Below are 13,942 nucleotides of genomic sequence, written 5' to 3' on the forward strand. Positions count from 1 at the left end.
TTCCTCATCCTTCTTGACCAGACTTTAGCCCGTCACAGTTTATCAAATTCCTCGACACCACCATCCAATTTGATGAGAATGCTCACACCTGGTTCCATTCTTATTGAATCACAGCTAGAGTATCATTTGCAATGGTTTCTCTTCCTACTCCCATAACATTGCCTCAGGTCCCCAAAAGTCAAATCCTGCTTCAAACGCCATTCCTGTCCCTGGCAACCATCTGAAATTATGCCAGTCTGTTTGCAAACTTGGCATCATGTTTAATCCAGAGGTGGATTTCCAATCTCATATTATTGCCTGAAAGGTGCTCATTCCCCCCATTAACATTGCCCAACTTCAAACCTGTCTCAATTCATTATTTCTACTCGTTCATGGAATGCGGGCGTCACTGCCAGGCCAACATTTATTACCCATCCCTATTTGCCCTCGAGAAGGTGGTGGTGACCTACCTCCTTGAAATGCTGCAGTCGATGTGGTGTAGGTATGCATACAATGCCGTTAGGAAGAAGTTCCAGGATTTTGACCGAGTGACAATGAAGGAACAATTATAAACTTCCAAGTTAGGTTGGTGTATGGTTTGGAAGGGAAATGGCAGGTAGTGGTGTTCCCATGCATTGGCTGCCCTTCTCCTTCTAGGTAGCAGAGTTCGCGGGTTTGGAAGGTACTGCTGAAGGAGGTTTGAGGAGTTTCTGCAGTCCATCTTGTAGATGATACACACTGCTGCCAATGTTCATTGTTGGTGGAGGAAGTGAATGTTTAAGATGGCGACTGGGATGGCAATCAAGCATCTGCTTTACCTGGATGGTGATGAGTGTCTTGGGTTGTTAGGGCTGCACTCATCCAGGCAAGTGGAGAGTATTCCATCATACCCCTGACAAGTGCCTTGTAAATGATAGGCGGGCTTTGGTGAGTCAGATGGCGAGTTACTCTCTGCAGAACTCCCAGCCTCTGAAATGCTCTTGTAGCCATGCTATTTATATGGCCGGTCTGGTTCGGTTTCTAATCCATATTAACTCCCAGGATGTTGATAGAGGAGGATTCAGCATTTGTAATGCCATTGAATGTCAGGGGGAGATGGTTAGGTTTTCTCTTGTTGGAGATGACCATTGCTTGGTATTTGAGTGGTGCTAATGTTACTTGCCCAAGCCTGAATAGTGTCCAGGACATATGCACAGGGACTGCTTGTGTCTCTGATAAGTTTCAAATGGCGCTGAACACTGCATAGCAAACACCACCATTCAGATGGAGAGAAGGTCACTGTTGAAGCAGCTGAATATGGTTGGGCCCAGCACACTACCCTGAGGAATGCCTACAGTGATGTCCTGGGATCGAGATGACTGACCACCAAAAACCACAACCACCTTTCTTTGTGCTCAATATGATTCCAACTAGTGGAGAGTTTTCCTTCCATTTCTCATTTACTTCAATTTTGTTAGGACTCCTTGATGCCACACAGTCTAATGTTGCCTTGATGTGAAGGGCAGTCACTTCCACCTCACCTCTTGAGTTTAGCTCTTTTATTCATGGTCTTGACAACACTGGTCTGGAAACAAAGAATTTTGCTAAGTTAAGTTGTAGAAGCTGGGAATACTGGCCTTGAAGCAAAGAAGATTCAGTGGAGATTTGATAGAAGTGTACAGGATTATGAAAGTATTAGATAAGGGAGACAAAGAAAAGCTGTTCCCGTTGGCTGATGAAGCAAAGACTGGGGGATGCAGTTGTAAGGTTTTGGGCAAGAGGTATGATTTGGGGGGGGGGGGGGGGGGGGGGGGTGCAAGAGAACAACCCTGCAGTGGTAACAACCCGGTAGTGACTTGCTGCCATGAGGATGGTGGATTCACAATTTTAAAAAGGAAACTGCATAGGCACTTGAGGGAAATAATAAACAGACAGGACTACAGGTATAGAACAAGGAAATAGGAATAACGGGATTGCACTACAGAGAGCCAACAGCTTCTTGATGGGACTACTGGCCCACCTTCTGTGCGGTAATCACTATAGGGCTCCAAAAATGATCAGTACAAAGATTTGTAAATTCCCAGGTAGTCCTACAGACCATAATTACATTTCTAGCTTTTATACTATTTCTTTTACTGAGGTTTAGCAGTACCACCATGGTAATGGATCTTGTGCTCTCTCAGAAGCAAAATTTGCCTGACTTTTCCAACACATCCATGAAGAGTGCAGTAACATTCAAGGAACAAATACAGCTCTGACACTATCTATCAATTCAGCTTTGAAATATTGATTTAGTGTACAATCCATCAATGTACAATTCAGACTACAGTCCATTTACTTTCACAGGGAGCAGACAAGTGAACAGTACTCCACCACTATTGATTCCTGAAGGCATGCTTTGGTGACTTCCTTAAACATTGCAGCAAATAAGGAATTCAAGAGTTAGGGAGCCACAATGCATCCTCACTTTACATCAGTGGTTACCACAAAGAAATTGAACATCTCACCACAGGCACAAACACGCCGATTAATGCCATCATGCAGTAGGCAAAGGGTTTTGACAAATTTGTTCTGACATCTTAGCTTGGAGAACTAGTGTCACAGACCTTGGCATCTCACACTATCAAAACTTTAGTTATGTTGACGAACAAACATGCACATTTCTTGTGGATCGCTTGCTGCAAACACTGTTTAGCTGGCCTACAGTTAGCCTTAAAATCACACTGTGATTCTGGGACGACATCATTTATGAGGCTGTCTAATAGACTGTTTAATAGGATCCTTGTAACGCTCTTCCCTGAAAATGAGAGAAGACTTATTCTTCGGTTGTTACCGCATCCAATTGTAGATCTTTCTGCTTCCAAATGCTGGCTACATCAGAACTTTTTCCTGATCCAAGATATTCTGAAAGATGGCTATTTGTTGATGAGCTCTGTACTATTACACTTCCAAACCTCCACTGGATTGCTTTCTGGGCCAGGAACTTTGCCTTGTTGGTTGATCTGATTTCCTCATGCTCGGCACAACATCGAGGGCCGAAGGGCCTGTTCTGTGCTGTACTGTTCTATGTTCTATATTTTATCACCGCTTTGAAATGAGGAACAGACAGACTTTCTTTCTCAGGCAACTGCTCAGTTTGATGCAGAGAATCTGTTGAAATGTGGGAGTCTCTGTTGAGAAGATCAATGTAGTGATCATGCCACCTTTCCACCTCTCCAGACTGTACCTCCACCAAAGTCAGATGCAGTAAACAGAGAGCTCTGTATGCAGAGGACAGTGACCTAACTGTTAACAAAAAGGAAGACATCCAGCTGATGGCAAACAAATTCTCGAGTGTTGCCAAAAGCTTTGCTCATCAAATCAGTGTCTCTGAGACTAAGGTTATGCTTCAGCTAGCATTAAGTGTCATGTGAGAGTACCTTTAAGAAATGGGTGTTTATCATTGATGTAAGAGTGTGGGTGGAGCTGGGCTGCCTGTCAGCTTTTTACTTTTGCTTTAGGCTGTTTGCTGCAAGGTGTGTTTTAGTTTCGTTTTCAGTGTTGGAGCTGAAGTCAGACATAGCAGGTGTACTGCTGTTCGCTCTGCCATGAAAAGACTATCTCGTGATCATTTGGTGAATTCAGAATTATAAATGTTCGCAGTAGTGAATGCAAACCTGATGCGCTTCTGTTAAAAGGTGTTCCTTTTGTCTTTTGGATGGTGTTTGGGAAGTTATTAAGGATTACTTAGTGTTGTATTCTTTGGGGGTTGTATTTGAATTGATGGTTGCTCAGATGTTCACTGTATGTTTTAAAAATGTTAACTTGAGTTCATAGAATAAACATTGTTTTGCTTTAAAAAATACTTTTCCATTTCTCCCGTACCACACCTGTAGAGTGGGCTGTGTGCTTCCCATACCACAATCTATTAAAAGTTGTGGGTCAGGTGAACTCCATGATACACTTTGGGTTTCTCTAAACCCTGGGTCATAACACTGGCAAAATCTAAGAAGCATCAAACATATCATGGCACCAATCTCAAGGTTGTAGAAAAACTTTCATGCCTTGGTAGTTGCAAAATGGGGGCGCCACTGGCTATGTCAGCATTTAATTCCCACCCCCAATTGCCTTTGAGAAGGTGCTGCTGATCCGCCTTCTTGAACCGCTGCCGTCCTAGTAATGCAGGTATATCCACAGTGTTGTTAGAAAGGGAGTTCCAGGTTTTGACTGAGAGACAGTGGAAGAATGACAATCTGGGGCGGGATTCTCCGCAATCGGCGCGATGTCCGCCGACCGGCGCCAAAAACAGCGCGAATCAGTCCAGCATCGCGCCGCCCCAAAGGTGCGGAATTCTCCACATCTTGGGTGGCAAAGCCCTCACCTTGAGGGGCTAGGCCCGCGCCGGACTGATTTCCGCTCCGCCAGCTGGCGGGAAAGGCCTTTGGTGCCCCGCCAGCTGGCGTGGAATTGACTTTGACGTGCGGCGCATGCGCGGGAGCGTCAGCGGCCGCTCACGGCATCTCCACGCATGCGCAGTGGAGGGGGCCCCTTCCGCCTCCGCCATAGTGGAGACCATGGCGAAGATGGAAGGAAAAGAGTGCCCCCACGGCACAGGCCCACCCGCGGTTCGGTGGGCGGGCCCCGATCGTGGGCCAGGCCACCGTGGGGGCACCCCCCAGGGCCAGGTCGCCCTGCGCCCCAGGACCCCGCCCGCACCGCCTTGTCCCGCCGGTAAGAGAGGTGGTTTGATTCTTGCCAGCGGGACAGGCATTCCAGCAGCGGGACTTTGGCCCATCACGGGCCGGACAATCGCGGGGGGGAGGGGCCGCCAACTGGCACGGCACGATTCCCACCCCTGCCGAATATCCGGTGCCGGAGAATTCGGCAACCGGCGGGGGGGGGGATTCACGCCAGCCCCCGGCGATTCTCCGACCTGGCGGGGGGGGTCGGAGAATCCCGCCCCTGATTCCAAATCAGAATGTTGCATGCTTGGAAGGAAACTTTTTTTTTCCCCCAAATGTAAATTTTATTACAATAATGCATCAACATGGGTTACAGCAAATAAACACTCCAGGAAACGTACTTCCCAACAATCAATTATATAGTCTTGAAGTGGGAAATGGTTCAGAAGGGCACTTGGTACAGAAGATGGCTGCCTGACACACAAGATGGAGACACAGAGAATAAAGCAGACATAACTGATGCCTGGAGCCCAGCGGGGTGCCAGTGGGACAGATGGGAACAGATCCAGGACAAAGGGAGCCAGACAGGAAGATTAAGAAATACATAAATGCAGGACACCACTTGAATAAAGCGGACTTCAGCCAAGGTGTACACAATGATATGCTAATACGGATATCTTGGGCCATTTCCTAAAACAAAGGGACAATCGATACTGCTTTCCTGCTGCTACCTGTAACCTGTAAAACCTCTTTAACTATAACCATGTGTAAATGGCAAAACGCTTACAAATAGCGATGTACAATCTATAAAATGTTTAAAGATAACAAGGTGATAATTGTTTTGTATCTGGGCTCATTGTGAACCCGAAGTGGCTGTTTAAAGATAACAAGGTGATAATTGTTTTGTATCTGGGCCCATTGTGAACCCAAAGTATAAAATGAATGACTGCCATTCAAACCACGAGAAAGGCTGGCTACCGTACCGCGGGGTACGTACGCTTTCTCCCGAAGCTTCGTGTAACAATAAACTGCACTAATTGGACACAGCAAGTCTGACTCCTGAAGTGGTTGATTTTCCCACAACAGTCTGTACAGATTTTACCCCTTTTTCACCCCCCCACCCCCCTGTGACGAACTGCTCTAAACATGGTCACAAACAACCCCCACCTTCTCTCAAACTCCCCTGTTGAGCCCCTTAACTCATACTTTATCTTCTCTAACCGCAGGAAATCATACAGGTCACCCAACCAAGCCGCTACCCCGGGTGGCAATGCCGACCGTCACTCCAGCAAAATTTGCCGCCATGCAATCAGAGAGGCGAAGGCCAAGACATCGGCCTTCCTCCTCTCCATGAGCTCCGACTTCTCTGAAACCCCAAATATCGCCACCAAAGGCTCTGGGTCCACCTTCTCCTGCACTATCCTGACTAAGACCACAAACACTCCCGCCCAGAATCTTCCCAATTTTCCGCAACACCAAAACATGTGCGCGTGATTCGCTTAGCCCCGCCCACACCTCTCACACTCATCTGCTATCCGCTGAAAGAACCCATTCATTCTCGCCCGAGTTATAGGCACCCTGTGCACCAGCTTACACTTCAGGGTTATCCTTGCACAAGAAGAGATCCCGTCCCATTTACCCAATGCAGTGCCGCACTCCATATTCCCGAATTGATTTCCCCTCCCAACTCCGCTTCCCATTTCTCTTTGATCTTCACCACCCGCTCACCTCCCTGTTCCCCCAGCCACTTGTATATATCCCCAATTCTTCCCACCCCTTCCACATCCGGAAGCAGCAATCGCTCCAGCAGGGTGTATCCCGGCAACCTAGGGAACCCCCTCCAGACCTTTTGCCCATTGCCCAAAGTCCCTGACGTGCAGATACCTGAACTTGCTCCCCTTTAGCAGCTCTACCCTCTCCCTTAGCTCCTCCAGACTGGCGAACCCTTCCTCCAAATACAAATCCCTCACCTTGACAAGCCCCACTTCCCTCCATCGCACAGCAGCATTAGCAAAAACATCCCTTCCACCCGAAAATACCTCCTCAACTGATTCTATATCTTCACCGTGGATTGCACCACCGGGCTCCCTGAATACCTACTTGGGAGCCATTGGCAACGCTGCCATCACCATAGCCCTCAAACTAGACCACTTACAAGATTCCTCCTCCATTCTAACCCACCCTACCCCTTCTCCTTCTCACCACCGCCGCACCTTGTCCATATTCGTCACCCAATAATAATGAAGCAAGTTCAACCATGCTAAGCACCCCCTGCTGCCTCTACCTCTTTAGCAGAGTCCTCCCGCCCTCAGCATCTTCCCCGCCCATAAAATGTCCAAAATGATTGTGTCCACTTTCCGGAAAAAGGCCTTTGGTATAAAGATCAGGAGAGCTTGAAAGATAAACAAGAACCTCGGCAAAATATTCATTTTCACCACTTGGACTCTCCCCACCAACGTTAAGTGCCGTGTATCCCACCTCCTAAGATCCTCCCTGATCTCCTCCAGCTTTGTTAAGTTCCACTTTATGGAGCCCCGTCTATTCCCTCGCTACCTGAATCCCCAAATACCTAAACCTATCCCTCACTACCGTAAATGGCATCCCCCCTAAATTAGCCCGCTGACCCATCTCATTCACCGGGAATACCTCACTTTTCCCTACAATCAGTTTGTACCCCAAGAACCCTCCAAACCTCCCCAGCAGGCCCATAATCCTTCCCATACTCTCCAACGGATCCAAAACATACAGCTAGAGGTCATCGTCACAAAGCGACACCCGATGCTCCCGCTGACTCCTCATAATCCCCCGCCACTCCGCCGACCCCCTGAGAGCCATCACCAACAGCTCTATGGCCAGCGCAAACAGCATCAGCGGGCACCCCTGCCTCGTACCCCTATGTAGTCAAAGCTTTGTGAGCTCATATCATGCTTCCTTGTCCTTGGTGCCACATACAGCAACCGCACATGTCACAAATCTCGGCCCACACCCAAACCTTCCCAAAATCTCAAACAAGTACCGCCACTACACCCGATCAAATGCTTTCTCCTCGTCCATGGACACTACCCTCGCCGGTACCAGAGCCCCCGACGGATTCATCACCACATTCGCGAACTGCCTGCCCTTCACGAAGCCTGTTTGATCTTCTGCAACCACCCCCGGGACACAGTCCTCTATCGTCCCCGCCAACAACTTAGCCAATACTCTCACATCCACTTGTAAGGAAACCTGATGGCAGTGTTCCATTCATCTGCTGCCTTTTTCCTTTTTGGTGGTAGAGAGATCACGGGTTTGAAAGGTACTATCAAATTAGTTGCTCCAGGGAATTCCCCAGATAGTACACATTTCTACCTGGCATTGTGCACCAGTGCACACAACGGACCTGTGCCGGATAGATGGTGGACAGGCTTTGGGAAGTCAGGTGAGTTATTCCCCATATAATGCTCAGCCTCTGACCTGTTCTTGGAGCCATATAGCTGGTTCAATTTGGATGCTGGTCAATAGTAACCCCCCCACCTCCAGGATGTTGATAGTGGGGGATTCAGCCATTATACTGATATCAAATGCCACGGGGAGATGGTTGGATTCTCTCTTGGAGACAGTCATTGCCCGGCACACGTTGCACAAATATAACAAGCCAAAGCCCAAATGTCATCCAGTCTTGCTGCATATGGACACAGACTGCTCTGTATCTGAGCAGTTGCAAATGGTGTTGAACATTGTTCGCTAACGATTGCACATCTCGACTTCTAACCTTATGATGGAGGGAAGGTCACTGATGAAGCAGCTGAAGATAGATGGGCCTAGGACCCATCCTGAGGAACTCTTGCAGTGATGTCCTGGGACTGGGAAGATTGACCTCAAACAATCATGGCCCCACCCCCCGATAAACCTACAATTAACAGCTGCTGCACATCAAAAGGGGTTTTAAAGAAGCACTTGCTCGACACACATCTGCAATCCGAACACAGAAGATCAAAATCACTGTCCCCAGTATTTAGTAATTTAAGTACCTTTTGAAAACGAATGGGATGGATTACACAAATATTCCATCAATAACAAAACGCACCAAAAGCTCTAGGTCTTGATGAAAAAACAAGAATTGTTCGAACATCCACAGCAAGAAAAGACACGTTAATGTTTCTGGCACGGAGTGATCCCCTAGGAATACTCAATCGGCAACCCGATCTTGGGCATCGTTATCTGGGTTCCAAGGTAAAATGCGTCAAACAGACTGGCCATTTCCTGTTTGATTCAAGGCTTTAGATCTTTCACTTGTTGTGAATTAGTAAAAAGGAATTGGGTGGCAAGGTGGCACAGTGGTTAGCACTGCTGCATCAGAACTCCAGGGTCCCGGGTTTAATTCCGGCCTCAGGTGACTGTGAGTTTGCACATTCTCCATGTGTCTACGTGGGTTTCCTCCGGGTGCTTCAGTTTCCACCCACAGTCCAAAGATGTGCAGGTTAGGTGGTATTGGCCATGCTAAACTGCCCCTTAGTGTCCAGAAGGTTAGGTGGGGTTACTGGGTTATGGGGTTAGGGTGGAGAGGTGTGAGATTAAGTAATGTGCTCTTTCCAAGGCCCGGTGTAGACTCGATGGGTCAAATGACCTCCTTCCGCACTGTAAATTCTATGAATCTACATGAATTTGCATCTCAATGGCTGTTTGAGACATCCTGAAGTTGTGAAGGGTGCTATGTATTTCATCTTTTTAATACACAAAAATATATTTTGTTACAATTACTTGAGTTAAATTGCAGCTGCTGTGAGCTTGCTCTGGTGCCTTTCAAAGGAAGTACATTTAAGTGACATTATATAACCAAGTTTTGATTTGCATTCAAATTAAATGACAGGAAGAAGAGCTTACAAAAAAAAAGTAATGGAATAGATCCAATAGCAGCCCCACAGTGCAGGAGGCCATTCAGCTCATCAAGTCCGCGCTGACCGTCTGAAAGAGCACCCTATCTAGGCCCATTCCACTCACCCTATACCCAATTTTATCATGGCCAATCCACCTAACCTGCACATCTTTGGACTGTGGGAGGAAACCGGAGCACCTGGAGGAAACCCACGCAGGCACAGGATAGTGCAAACTCCACCCGGAAAGTCACCCAAGGCAGGAATTGAACCCAGGTCCCTGGCGCTGTGAGGCAGCAGTGCTAACCACTGTGCCATCCCTTGCACTTGTTCAGGAAAGGGAATAGGACAAAAAACAAACTCTGCTAGTCCAAAAACAAGAGGGCAAAATGCAAAATCAGGTTTCACATAGTTTGTAGAAATAAAACAAATCGCTCGTCAATGTCATTAATTATAACATTTTAATCTGATCACCTGCAATAGCTTTAACATCTGGAGCATTTTTGTTGATTCCCAAATTTCTTTCTCTGTCAGTCTGGCCTCAATAAAAGTTGAGATGGATTTGCACGTAAAAAGAAGTTATTTATTTAGCTTGCAAGCTTAATTCATCTTACAGAAACATAAGAGACATCCAGTCTCTTACCCTCCAGAAAGCGACTGAACAAAGAGACAAAAGGATCTCTGCAAAATCAATTCAAATGGTATCAAGTTTCACATACTCGACGCCCTTAGGTCAGCCTATGTCCCTCCTGACCTGTTTGATCTATTCTGATTGGCTCACTTCCAATCCCTTTCTCTGGCCCCAAGCAATGCAGCATCACTCTCATAGACACACCTCTTCCTGCTTTTTCCATGCGGTCTCAAATCCCTTTGTCCCTAACTGCCAGAATCAAAGTGGCTTATTTCTACATTACATTAACTAGTATCTCTAAAGTAACTATTTTATATCACATTCGTCATTTTAACTGACTTTAACAATATCAGAATGAATATCAAGAATTTTTTCCATCATCTGTTTACCTTTCATTACTAACAATTTTCCAAACAAATCAGCGACTCCAGAACATTTTGAATGAATGGTGTCAAATGGTGCCCCTTCCCATCACTCAATTAAAAAAAAATTTAACCATGGGATGTGGCCGTCACCGGCTGAGCCAACATTTATTCCCCATCCCTTATTGACCTTGAATTGAGGCAGTTAAGAGTCAACCACATTGCTGTGGGTCTGGAGTCACATGTAGTCACATCTGCAAGGATAGCAGATTTCCTTTCCTAAAGGACACTCATGAACCAGATGGGTTTTCCTTGCTCTCCTGAAAGTACTGACTCTTGCTGGAGTACATTTTGTTGGATGCAGATTCTTGCAGTGTGTACTTATGCACAACTTCCAACAAGAAGCATTGTAATGGGAACTTCCAACATTTGTGAGTGGCAGGGGTTGGTTGGGGTGGGGGGTGTGTGTGGAGGGTACAAATCAATTTTAGCCGTCTCCCTGGTTAAGATCAGGTAACATCAGTAGAAGCAGGAAATAAATGGACTTGAATGTTTTAGTTTCCATGTATATTTTTTATGCATTGAAATTTGTTTTCTGGCATGCATATTACACTGATATTTAGCATTTTCTTCTGGTCAAGTTATCACTGAAATAATCTTGAATATTATTGAATATACTGAAATAATCTTCATAAACATAGCAATTTAGAAATATAGCAAGAGCTAACTTACACTTGAAAACAGCTGTCACAGGTACCCACCATCCCAAGTTAATGTTGATATCTGTCTGACTCCACTCCCAAAGCATCAGTCTGGGTTTATGCCCTCTGCTCTCATCTTAAAGTCACTCTCCTAAGAATGCTGCTGCAAAGTATTTGTCACAAGAATTTCTACCTGCAGTATGAAAACGGGGGGTGGGGGGGGGGAAATAGTGACAGTTGTTAGGCACATATGCCTTCGGAATATGGTGCGTAGTTAAGTACTTAATAAAGTTGGATGAGCAATAACATGAACTTAAAAATGATCAAAAGACTTAAAGACAGTGAGGCTAATGGAATGGGTTGACAAAAAATTAATGCAGTGTTGTTGACGTCGTACATTTGGGGAAAAAAGAATGGGGGAAGACCTAGGTTTTGTTATTTTTTCATGCCAAATGAGCTGACAAGGTTAGCATTTGCTGCTTATCCCTAATTTCCCTCAGGAAGGTAGTGGTGAGCTCATAGAATCTACAGTGCAGAAGGCGGTCACTCGGCCCACTGAGTATGCACTGGTCCTTGGAAAGAGCACCCCACCCAAGCCCAAACCTCTACCCCATCCCCATAACCCAGTAACCTCACCCAACCTTTTCGGACACTAAGGGAAATTTAGCATGGCCAACCTACCTAACCTGCACATCTTTTGACTGTGGGAGGAAACCGGAGCACCCGGAGAAAACCCACGCAGCCACGGGGAGAACATGCAGACTCCACACAGGCACTGACCCAAGCCGGGAATTGAACCTGGGACCCTGGAGTTGTGAAGCAACTGTGCTAACCACTGTACTACCGTGCCGCCCTTCTTGAATTGCTAGTCCATCTGGTGTAGGTACATGTAGTGCTGTTCGATTTGATTTATCGTCACATGTACCGAAGTGCAGTGAAAAGTACTGTTCTGCGTATAGTCCAGCCAGATTGTTCCATACATGAAAAAACTTAGGACAGACGATAAAAACACAATGTAACTACATAGACAGACATCAGGTGAAGCATGCGGAGTGTAGTACTACTCAGCAGAGAAGATGTGTAAAGAGATGGTTCAGTTCATAAGAGGGTCATTCAGGAGTCTGGTAACAACGGGGAAGAAGTTGTTTCCCAACCTATTAATGCATGTTCGCAATCTTTTATATCTCCTGCCCGATGGAACAAATTGGAAAAGAGAATAACCCGGGCGGGAGGGGTCATTGATTATGCTACCGCTTTCCCAAGGCAGCGTGAGGTGTAGATAGAGTCAATGAATGGTTGGGAGGCAGGTTAACGTGACACTGGGCTGCGATCACAACTCTCTAGTTTCTTACGATCTTGGGCCGAGCAGTTGCCATACCAGGCTGTGATTAATTCAGAAGCTGTGGGCAGGATTCTTAATGAGTACTTTGTTTCTGTCTTACTAAGGAGAGGGATGATGCAGACATTTTAGTTGAGCAGTCTAAAATATTAGATACAATAAGCAGAATGAAAGAAGTAGTACTGTACGGACTGGCACCCTTTAAGGTGGATAAATCACTCAGGCCACGTGGATTGTATCCTCGGCTGGTGAAGAAAGCCAGGGAGGAAATAACAGATTTTCTGACGATCATTTTCCAATCCTCATTAAGTACAGGTTAGGTCTGCAAATGCTGTACTATTACTTAAAAAGAGTGTGAGGGATAGGCCAGAAAACTATAGGCAGATCAGTCTGACTTCAGTCTGAATTTGCGTGGTTAAAGAATTGGTGCAGGGATCAGGGATTCAGATTTTTAGATCAAGGGATCTTTTCTGGGGCAGAGGTGACCTGTTTAAGAGGGACGAATTGCATCTGAACTGGAGGGAGATCAATATTCTGGGGGGCAGATTTGCTGGTGCTACAAGGGAGGATTTAAACTAGATTGGCAGAGGGGTGGGATCGTCAGCAGCAGAGAAGTAAATGAGGGGCAGAAAGGAGATGGAGTACTCAGCAATGGCAAGCTGAATAGATAGGCAGGAGCAAGGCAGGGAGCGGGAAAACCTGTTGGGTTAAATTGCATCTATTTCAATGCAAGAGGGCCGACAGGTAAGACTGATGAATTCAGTGCATGAATTGGTACGTGGGACTGAGATATTATAGCCATAACTGAAACATGGCTGAGGGAGGAACAGGACTGGCAACTTAATGTTCCAAGGTACAGGTGCTTTAGGCGGGACAGAGGTGGAGGAAAGAGAGGAGGGGGAGTTGCATTTTTGATGAGGGGGAGCATCACGGCAGTAGTCAGAAATGAAATAACCAAGGGATCATCCAGGAAGGCTTTTAAGATGGGGATGGTGACCTTATTGGGGTTGTACTGTAGGCCCCCAAATAGTCAACAGGAATTGGAAGAACAAATAAGCAGGGAGATTAGGAAGAATTGCAGGAGTAATAGGGCTGTCACAGACTGGGACTGCCATAGAGTTAACAGCTTAGATGGGGTGAAATTCGTTAAGTGTGTTCAGGAAAGTTTCCTAGGCAGTATGTGGAGGCTCCTACTCTACACAGGGCAAAACCTGACCTACTCTTGGGAAATAGGGTAGGGCAAGTGACACAGGGACGATGGGGGACCACTTTGAGACCAGTGACCATAGTTCTATTAATTTTTAAATAGTTATGGAAAGGGACAAAACTGGTCCACAGGTGCAAGTTCCAAATTGGGGCACGGCAAATTTTGATGGAATTAGACAGGAGCTTGCAAAGGTTGATTGGAGTAACTTGTTTGAGGGCAAAGGGACCTTT

General features: G+C 46.3%; 1 protein-coding gene across 9 annotated transcripts in view; it reads right to left on the bottom strand.

The window, feature by feature from the left end:
- LOC140388150 (speckle-type POZ protein-like A) overlaps positions 1–13,942 on the bottom strand; it is a 392,296-nt gene that overhangs the window by 166,019 nt on the left and 212,335 nt on the right. The window contains exon 4 of one of the 9 annotated variants that reach the window (XM_072471889.1): positions 11,227–11,359. The exons of 7 other annotated variants lie outside the window; for them this stretch is intronic. The gene's annotated coding sequence lies outside the window, so the exon portion shown is untranslated. Of the gene's footprint in view, positions 1–11,197; positions 11,360–13,942 lie in introns of all 9 variants that reach the window. One more of the 9 variants, XM_072471919.1, reaches the window with a different exon arrangement.

The sequence above is a fragment of the Scyliorhinus torazame genome, chromosome 2, assembly GCF_047496885.1.
Source record: "Scyliorhinus torazame isolate Kashiwa2021f chromosome 2, sScyTor2.1, whole genome shotgun sequence".
Lineage (NCBI taxonomy): Eukaryota > Metazoa > Chordata > Chondrichthyes > Carcharhiniformes > Scyliorhinidae > Scyliorhinus > Scyliorhinus torazame.